We start from the raw sequence: 10,310 nt of genomic DNA on the forward strand, positions 1-10,310 counted from the left end.
GTGTTTTGGCTGTTATTCTTACAGACAGACACCAGAAAAGTCAAACATACTTCCAACGTTTTTTTTGTTGAAAAAAAAGATGTTTTTGTCTTTTGATCCAAATTTACCCAACCTGTCTTCCATGAATAAAATACATGGTCAGTGTTCAATTCTTACTATTATCAACAAGTTCAGCTACTGATAGGAAACAAGCAGTAAATACAGATTTGTTCCTCGCAAATGAAAACTGTTAGCATTAATTCTAATATATAGCTTTCTATTCAGCTTGGTTTCTTTACTCTTTACGTACTTACGAAGAAGAGATTTTTAAAAACATTTAACTAAAAAACTGCATTGAAATATTTGTTGACAATATATTGAGGCAATTTTTTTAAAAGCAGTGTAGCTCACGTCTTCATCAAGTCAAAATGAGAGTTGATAAAAAAAAAAGGTATATGGTAAATACTAAATAAAACGATAATCACAGAGGAAGAAAGAAGAAAGTGGTAAAACTGGTAATTTACTTAATCCTTTTAATTGGTTAATATTGTAATGTAACAGCTTTAGTATCAGTAAAACAGCTTAAACCGGTTGTACATTATTTGCTAAGTACAAAAGTTTCCTGAAAGCCTGGCGATATCGTCTGCTTCTAGCGTAGTAAATCACGGGATTAAAAACTGAATTGGAGAGCACAAGCGTTGACATGAAAGACTCTAAAGCTTGAAATGTCTGTGGTGAACTTATCACTCGCTCACTCATCCTCATCGGGCCCATGAGGACTCTTGAGGCCGGCCAGAAGATCACGCCACCCATCCCGGTCTGAGGCCGATGCAGCAGCAGTTTCCCATGTATGCCATCCGAGCGAGTTGTTCCTTTCCTTCTCCGCAGTTCTTCTCCACGTCTCCCTCGGTCGACCTCGCCTCCTCTTACCTTCAGATGCCCACGTCAATGCAGTCCTCAAGATGTTGTCAGGACTTTTCCTCAATAAATGTCCAAACCATCGCCATCTTCTTACTCGTATAAGGACTGACACCGGCGTACTCCCTGTAGCTTCGCACAGCTCTCCGTTGGTCAGATGGTTGCCCCAGAATCTCCTCAGCACTCTCCTAAGGCATGTGCGGTCAAACACATCCAGTTTGTTGAGATCAGTTGCTGTCACCCTCCACATTTCGGCTCCATACAACAGCACGGACATGACGTTCGAGTTCAGGATGCGCAACTTGGTCTTCTGGCTGAATCTGCCTGACCTCCAGATGTCCTGAAGTCTGGTGAATGCAGTTCTTGCTAGTGCTAGTTGCCTCTTGATGTCTGCTTCTGCGCCGCCAAGTTTGTCAAGTACTGAACCTAGGTACACGAAGGATTCCACATCTTCCACCTCCTCTCCTTCTATCCTGATGTAGTCCGTGCGTCTGTGGTTCATCCTAAGCGTCAGGTGAACTTATAAGAGGTGCAAATACAACTCTAAATAATGTCATGGGTATATAAAACAAAAAAACTAATGCAATGACGAATGATGTAGTCTTTAAAGCTTTCTTCTGCTCTAAAAACTTCGCCCTGGCAGACTGAGTCGTGATGTTGCCTATCCCCTAAAGAGCTTCGTGATAACTAGCAATGCGGCAAAAAATAGGAATAAAAAAAGCTAGGAATACACGTATTGCCAACCCTACCAGAAAGTAGCTTAAAAACAAAAGTTTGTAACGAAAAAACAAAATTGTGGAAACCAGCGACCACACTAAAACATCACAAACAATTAATCGGCGTTTGGTGACAATATCATGGTATTTAAAAGGGAATTTTATCGATATATACCTCTCAATGCTTATCAACGCCAAATGTTGTGGAGAAATCAAAACGAAAGCTCGACTTGAGCTTCTTGCAGTGTGTGGAATGATGCAAAACTTTGATGCGGGGCTGCCAGTGAGACGGTAGATTAGTTCAGCAATAAACAGTGGTTGTCCCAATGCACCAGTCATAATGTCGGTTCCTGCCAAACAGACCAACAAAACACTGTATTTGTCTCTCAGCTGAAGTGTAGTTTTGACAGCAAGTATGACCAAGACGTTGAGAAATATCGTTAACGGAGACACGAGCAGATTGACGTTTGTTACCGATATCAGAGCAACAGACATTTCGCTGGTAAGAGAGTTTGGACGCCATTCCGGGACAGAGACACCACTGGAAGCGACCTGGCTGCAATTTGGTAAGTGAAATGAGGAATTCATTTTTTCAGTCTCAAATCTCAGTGTCCCTATGAGATATTTTGTTTGTCATTCGTAGGGACAGATGTCAAGACGCGGAAAATTCTTCGAAAATACATCTCTCTCCAAGCGCGTGGAAAGGAAACGATTTAACTAATGCGTTCGAGCGCAAGGCCTTGTTTAATATCTTCTCTCTCTCCGGTCTGTACTTCAGCAAACTTCAAAGGAATTTAATTAATAATTTTGTCGGCTGATTGGAAAGCATTAGTTAATTGCATTTCATTGAATTGCCCTGATGACGTAAAAGCAGTAGCGTCAGATCTTCTCTTTTTAAAATGCGCCGAAAACCCCAAGATGTGTCATAGGCATATGAATAGTTAGTGTAATTTCCAGAGGTGAATATAAGAATGGGACATTCTGATTGGTCGAAAAGCTCATCATGTGACGCTATATTTACTCCGCTAGAGCTTGGTTACTAAGCTCGCCATCTTTGCCATCTCGGCAAGTAAACATGGCGGGCAGTTGCTGAATGAAGTTTTCATTTATTCGAAAGACATCACTTCAAGTCGAGGGTAATTGAAAGGAAGGAGAATTTTCAAAATGACTGCTGTCGCCCTTGGACCAAAAATCTTTTCAAGAACCTCGTATTCAAGGCTTTTAGCAATCGGAAACGCAGTGATTACGTTGATCGCCAGCAGGTCAGATCGATTGACCGAAATTTATTTTTCTTGAAAATAAAGCTACTCATTTTTAGGCGATGATGACAACTGTGAATGAAGTCAACAACGATAAAACAAAGGTACCGGATGAATTTATTTTTCGTAGTGTTTCGCTTGTTTATTTACTGCCGAACTCGAATAGTGAATTGATTGACAATCGATGTACATGTAAGCTTGTTATTAAAACTACGGCTGCATACCTGTATGCACACGAACAATTGCGTCTGTTTTCATGTTTTAGTCCGTTATTTTGTATTCCTTGATATTCACCTCTGAAAATTATACTAAAACAATTATTCGCCTCAGGCTCAGTGAACATTGGTGAATATTCGCCGAGACGAAGTCGAGGTGAATATTCACCAAGGTTCACTTCGCCTTTGGCGAATAATTGTTAAATAGCCCATATTAATAGATCGATAGTCCCGTGATTGTTGATGCAACCGTCGTCGATATGGACGTCAGTTGTAGCGATGGTCGTGATTGCGTGAAAATCACTCCCCCGGGAGTTTAGCGGTTATTGGGTTCAAAAGTAATAAATGATACCGGTTTTTTTTTTCCAAGAGGGCACGGTAACGAATCCTGCAATCTTGTTGGTTCTCAGCGAGGTCCGGAATTTCCTATGTCTGCCCACGGTCGCGGTAACCCGCGCGATGTGTATCTGGAAAGTGTTTTGAGAGAAAGGAAAAAATAAATAGATCTGTAGAGTGAAATAATGTGACTTCGGTCACAGTTTATCACAATACGGACCTCCTATCAGGAAAATAGCATATATGTACTGGATCGTGGTTTGATCCGGGGCTCTGCAGACACTTCTTCAATTTATAACGATCGGGCCGCTTCTGCGAGCCTGGTCAAAAGAGGTTTCCGCTTTTTCCCCAGTGATCGCAGCGTTCGTATGGAAACAGACTTTAATATAAAGAAAAGGAGAGGAGTTTTTCCCATCGGAAATGCAAACTGCATGTCAGATTTATTCAACAGAAATTCACTAATAAAAGATGAGTATTTCGAGAAAAGTGAATTGAAGGAAAGAGAAGAGTTTTTCTATGGGAAATTCGACCTGCCTGAAATTTATCTGTTAAGGTTGGTTTCCATATGATCGCAGACGATCGCGGATCGCGGATCGCAGATCGCAAAAAGTTCTGCGATCGTCTGCGATCGTCTGCGATCCTGCGATCGTGATCGCAGACGATCGCAGACGATCGCAGAAGATAGAACATGGTTCTATCTTCTGCGATCGTCTGCGATCGTCTGCGATCAATTGCGATCGTGCGATCATATGGAAACCAAAGTTCTGCGATCTGCGAGCGAAACGTATCCCATAATATTTTGAATTCTGACCCATAATTCAACGCTTCTTTGCAACAAAGCAATCGCTTATTTGTTGTAAACATGGCTGGCGTTGAACAAGGTAACGTTAGTAACGAGAAATTTATGGAGGAAGTTGCGCGATATCATTGGGTTTACCACCGTAACAGTAAAGATTTCAAAGACAAAAACGAAAAGGCCAACTGCTGGGAAAAAATCGGGGAGAAATTTAATTTATCGGCGGCTGAGGCGGAGGTCAAATTCCGCAACATAAGAACTGCGTATGGTCGTTATCTGAAGCGATTGAAAACGCTACCTTCTGGATCGGGGCGAGATGCAGTGCCAAGAGAATTTCAAAATAGGTTGACTAAAAGAAGAAATAAATTTGTTTGCAGCGAAATTTCCTCCTCGACGTCCGCCATATTGTTTGCTGCGATTTCCCGCCAGCACAACACGCGTGTAATTTTGACAGTTCCGCTGTCCGAAATGTATGCAACAGTCGGCTCTGCGATCGCTTGCGATCGTCTGCGATTATATGGAAACAACTCGCTTTGCGATCGTTTACGATCTGCGATTTGCGATCCGCGATCGTCTGCGATCGTCTGCGATCATATGGAAACCAGCCTTTAAGAAAAGAGCAATGTTACTGGAAAAGTGATTCGTTTTTTGGGGGCGACTTTAATGCATTTTCTGCCGCGACTCACTGGTTACAATGGATTGTCAAGTGTTCAGGTCAAGAATTATGAATTGCGAAAACATGTACATGAAGAAAAATCTTATTAATAGGCAGATCAAATAGGTGTATTGTTGAAAAATACCTTATTACATGAAATTTTCGCGACACGTTAATTTCGCGATTTTGAGGTTCGCATATTTCGCGACACCTTAATTTCGCGATTTTGTGAAAATTTTGCATTTTGACTCACTTTAATTTCGCGTTTTTGACTGAGACACACTATATTTCTTTGTCAGTGTTATTTAAGATGTCCCTGAATTTGATCAAAAAACTTAATCAACAACGTCCAAATAAACAGAAACGCAACTGATTATGTAAACAGTGACAAGAAAAATGTTCTCACAGTGTCTACAAGGCAATTGAAAGGTTTAAGCAACTAGTGGAACAGCACTACAAGGAGCCAGTAAATGGACAGTTTGAGGATTGTACAAAAGCAGTGCTACCTGGAGTGGAGACGGAAAGCAGTAGTGATGAAGAGGACCAAAACATTACCACAGAATAGTTCAAAATGATTGTTATAAACGTGTGTAATGGTAATAAAGTCGCTTTTTTAATTATTGACGTAATGTAAGTCACTTAATTTTCGCATCATGTTAATTTCGCGACATTTGATTTTCGCGTCACTTAAATTTCGCGACTTTCTTTAAATCGCGAAATTCGCGAAATCGACGTGTCGCGAAAATTTCATGTTATAAGGTAGGTTAATTAGGAAATTAACTACAGGCTTAATCGTCAGCGGCAAAGAGGAAATTCTAAGAAAAGTAACAACAACCTAACAGATCTTTTTTTAAATTTCTTTTGGTAGCTAGCTCAAAATACTCTAAGTAAATTTAAGCTGTTTTCGGGCTGTTCAGAAGATTGTCAGAATAGACACTCCATTAGCACTGGTCTGGAGTGGGCAGCTTTTTATATTTAGTAATTAAGGGTTTGCTAGACTGATTACATAACAGATGCATGCATTTATAATTTATAATTTTCTTTTAACACATTTTCCCTTAGCGCGACGGTTTTCAAAACGAAAATTTGCGGTTATGCAATGGAAAGCTTTGAGATAAGGCTGGATACTTTTACCAGTCAGGTTTGATACCCCGCCATATCACACAACATCCCGGAAAATAACCTCCAAACTACCTCGGAAAACTTAACTCAAAGCCTATGTAAAAAAATTCTTGAGAATCAAGCTAGTTATCTTTCTGATTAGCCAGCCACGGTCGGCAGGTCTTAGGGTAAACCGCAAGGATTTCTCAACTCTTTCTTTTTGTGGCTCTCCCCTTCTTCCTTTCACTCGGATTTTGTTTAAGAAAAAGAAAACATTTTCCGTATTATAGATACACGAGTGGAATTTTGAGAGAACGACAAATTATGAGGGTCCATGAGCTGAAGGCGAGTGTTTCCACAACTTTTTCAAGTCAGGCTTCCAAAATTAACGAGTGTTTCTTTAACTCGATAGAAACACGAAGGAAATGGTTTCTCAGCTAAATTTTTAGAAACATTTGCGACTGAGGAAATGAACGGAAAATCACTCGTTTACTTCGATTACCAAGATATAATCTTTCCTCGGGCTGTCATTATAACAGCTCTTGCTTGTTTTGTGTTTCTTTTGAGAATTAGCGGAATGACTTTGAACGCGCCCGTTGTTACAGCGTGTTTTCTAAAAATCTTTACGGATGGAAATCAGAGTGAAATCTCGTCAATGAATCAAGGAATAGTTCAGTTATACACTGCACTATTTGTTTGCTTTGCTTCACATTGATAATCGCCCAAAAAATTATCAAGGAATCGAATATTTCTCCTATTTTAAAGTTCTATTCATGTCTCTCAATATTGGTTTTAATTTACGCCAGCTTTTCTTCGATCAATGTTATAGGGGAAAGTTTAAAAGAATTAGTAAAGTACAAGGGGAAAATAAATATCGTAACCCAATTTTACTCTCAAACTACAAACAAAATTTTGAGCTTGAAGAGCGCGAACCAGGACGAGCGAAAAACAGTAATTGTCAATCTAGAAAATCTCTTTGCTTTTCCTCGCAGCTGAAATTTCCTTCAGCGAACCGTCTGTTTTTAAATATACAAAGCCGCCCACTGTAATTAACTTCTGCGCAGCATTTGAACAAGCCGAACACATATAATTTACCTTCCTTTTCTTAAAAAAAATTGCGAAGAAATTGTTGGACTTGTTGGCAAGAGAAATTAGTAAGGATGATTTTAAAACTTTAAATACACGAAACTTTGCTTAGACCTTCCTAGTCGGTTCTGACGAGTAAACACGCAGTTATTTTTCTAATCAATCTATTTTCTTTAGAATACATTTCTTTGGCTTGCATATTAATTCATTAATAGCATTAATTTCCTGTTTGTGTTTTTCTGTCTCCTAATTCTCAATTTGAAGACCTAAACTATTGTAATCATTCGTAAAAAATACCGTGAAGTACCCAAGAAACTAATAAGCAACACTGTTAATTTCTTGCGAGGGATTCCGCACGCGTTCCAATTCCAGATGGAAAATCCTCTACTAGAGTAAAAATGAATTTTCTTTCTCTAAAAATTCTCTTCGAGGCGTTTAGTTAGTTGGGGATCTCGAGATAAGTTGTGTTTTTCAGCACTTTATAAAAGAGGGAAAACCAATGTTACGGTGTAGATAAAACCCAAAAACGTTAAAGGCCTTGCCAAACAAATATAAAGAGATTGTACTGCCAAGCTTCGACGAGTAGAGTGATGCAGTTATTTTTCTAATCACCCCATTTCTTTTACAATACAATGATTTCACTTAATTATTTATGTGCATTTTCTATATGTGTTTTCCGATTCGCAATTCTCGACTTGAACACTCCACATCCAAATGTAATAATCTGCATATAAAAGCTGACACTACGGCTTCTCAGACGTAAGCAGGCCCGATCGCAATTGCAATTTAATCTCGACAGCATTATCTTAACATGTTCGGACGAGAAGGTCGAGTTCAAATGCATCCGTTATTCGCCAGTTGCGCTACATGCTACACAGAGACCACAAATAAGTATTGGAAGATGTTTCTATGTCAACACGTCTGCTTCTACAAAGAGCACCCAAAACAACTCAGTACTCATTGAGATTTAAGACTGACTAAAATGAGTTCCTCATCTTAATCACTCAGTTGTGATTATCATCTCAAAGGTTTTGATTTCCCCGAATGGCGTCCAAACTTTCTTACCAGCGAAATGACTGTTGCTCTGATATCGGTAACAATTGTCAATGTGCTGGTGTTTTCATTGACGATATTTCTCAACGTCTTTGTCATAGTTGCTGTCAAGACTACACCTCAACTAAGAAACAAATACCACGCTTTGCTGACCTGGGCAGCGCTGAGAACCAATCAGATTGTAGGATTCGTTACCGTGCCCTCTTGGAAAAAAAATAAGTTCTGGTATTATTTATTACTTTTGAACTCGATTACTCTCGGGGGAGTGATTTCCATGCGATCATGCAACCATCGCTACAACTGACGTAAAATATCAACGAACGTTGCATCAACAAACACGGGTCTATCTATCTATCTATTAATACATGTGGACTATCTATTCATATGCCTATGACATATCTTGGGGTTTTCGGCGCATTTTAATTAAAAAAAGACGGAGAAGATCTGACGCTACTGCTTTTACGTCATCAGGACAATTCAATGAAATGCGATTAACTAATACCTTCAAATCAGCCGACAGAATTATTAAATTCGTTTGAACTTTGCTGAAGTGCAGTCCGGAGCGAGAAGATATTAAACAAGGCCTTGCGTTCGAACGCATCAGTTAAATCGTTTGCTTTCCACGCTTAGAGCGATAAGTATTGGAAGAATTTTCCACGTCTTGACATCTGTCCCTACGAATGAAAAACAAAATATCTCAAAAAGACATTGAGATTTGAGACTGAAAAAATGAATTCTTCATCTCACTCGCCAAATTGCAGTCAGTTCGCTTCCAGTGGTGTCTCTGTCCCGGAATGGCGTCCAACGTTTCTTACTAGCGAAATGTCTGTTGCTCTGGTATCGCTAACAATCGTCAATCTGCTCGTGTCTCCATTAACGATATTTCTCAACGTCTTAGTCATATTTGCTGTCAAGACTACACCTCAGCTGAGAAGCAGATACAATGTTTTGTTGGCCTGTTTGGCAGGAACGGACATCATGACTGGAGCATTGGGACAACCACTCTTCATTGCTGAAATAATCTACCGCCTCACTGGCAGCCCCGCATCAGATTTTTGCGCCATTGCATACGCTGCAAGACGCTTCATTCGAACTTCCGTTATTAGCGCATTACAATATTTGGCGTTGATAAGCATCGAGAGGTACATATCGATAAAATTCCCCTTTAAATACCATGATATTGTCACCAAACGCCGATTAATCTTTAGTGTTGTTTTAGTGTGGTCGCTGGTTGTCCTCATAATTTTCTTTTCTATTTATAAGCTTGACATTTTAAACTACTATTCTCAAGGGTTTGTAATATGCCTGGCCATTTTTATAATTATTTTTTGCCGCATTGCTAGTTATCACGAAGCTCGTACACGGATAGCGGGAAAACTCACGACTCAGTCTGCCAAGGCGAAGTTTTTGAAGGAGAAGAAAGCTTTAAAGACTACATCATTTGTGATCGGAGTTGTTTTGTTGTGTTGTATACCCATGTCACTATTTAGAATTGTCTCGCGATCTCATACAATTTCACCTGATACGTTTTTAGCCATAGAGTCTTTCACGATAACTCTTGTGCTCTGCATTTCAGTTTTTAATCCCGTGATTTACTGCGCTAGAAGCAGAGAATATCGACGAGCTTTCAAGAAACTTATAGGCCGAGCAAACTATGTACAACCACTTTAATTTAACCTTTACTACTGATATGAGAGCTGTCCTGTTAACTATCATAAGCAAATTAAATAACGACTGAACAAAAAGAAAGAAGGTTGCAGAAGGTGCTTAGAAATTTAAATCCAAAAGCTGTTAGACTCGCCAATAACTTTCACCTCCGAGAAGAAATAAAGAAATTTATGAGCACAATCAATTATTTGCTATTTTTTGTGTTACTGGTTAATGCTTTTCAAGTTGAAAGTGTTGGGAAAACAATTACAGTGTGGAAATAAATTAATTTGTCCCAGGTTTTAACAATGAGGCGATAGTCCTCTGAATTCGAGAAGGAATAATGTAATTGTTTTAGTAGGACTCTAATTTAATTTCTTTTAAGGTGGCCGAACACAGTTTTCGCGCGCGCTTTTGCTGATGCAATTGAGCGCGCGCACAAGGATTGCAAAGAGCGATCATTTTATTTACTCAACACTCGCACTATCTGTCCTATTTTTTTTCTCTATTATTGAACGTAGTGTATTGATGGCTTTAATCTTTTATTAC

The 10,310-nt window shown here is 39.4% G+C and overlaps 2 pseudogenes; one reads left to right on the forward strand and one right to left on the reverse strand.

The window, feature by feature from the left end:
* Positions 1-543: 543 nt before the first annotated feature.
* On the reverse strand, positions 544-2,201 carry LOC145468756 (melanocyte-stimulating hormone receptor-like; annotated as a pseudogene).
* Positions 2,202-8,043: 5,842 nt separating this feature from the next.
* On the forward strand, positions 8,044-9,898 carry LOC145468699 (histamine H2 receptor-like; annotated as a pseudogene).
* Positions 9,899-10,310: the final 412 nt, after the last annotated feature.

The sequence above is a fragment of the Orbicella franksi genome, chromosome 14 (genome assembly GCF_964199315.1).
Source record: "Orbicella franksi chromosome 14, jaOrbFran1.1, whole genome shotgun sequence".
Taxonomy (NCBI): Eukaryota; Metazoa; Cnidaria; class Anthozoa; order Scleractinia; family Merulinidae; genus Orbicella; species Orbicella franksi.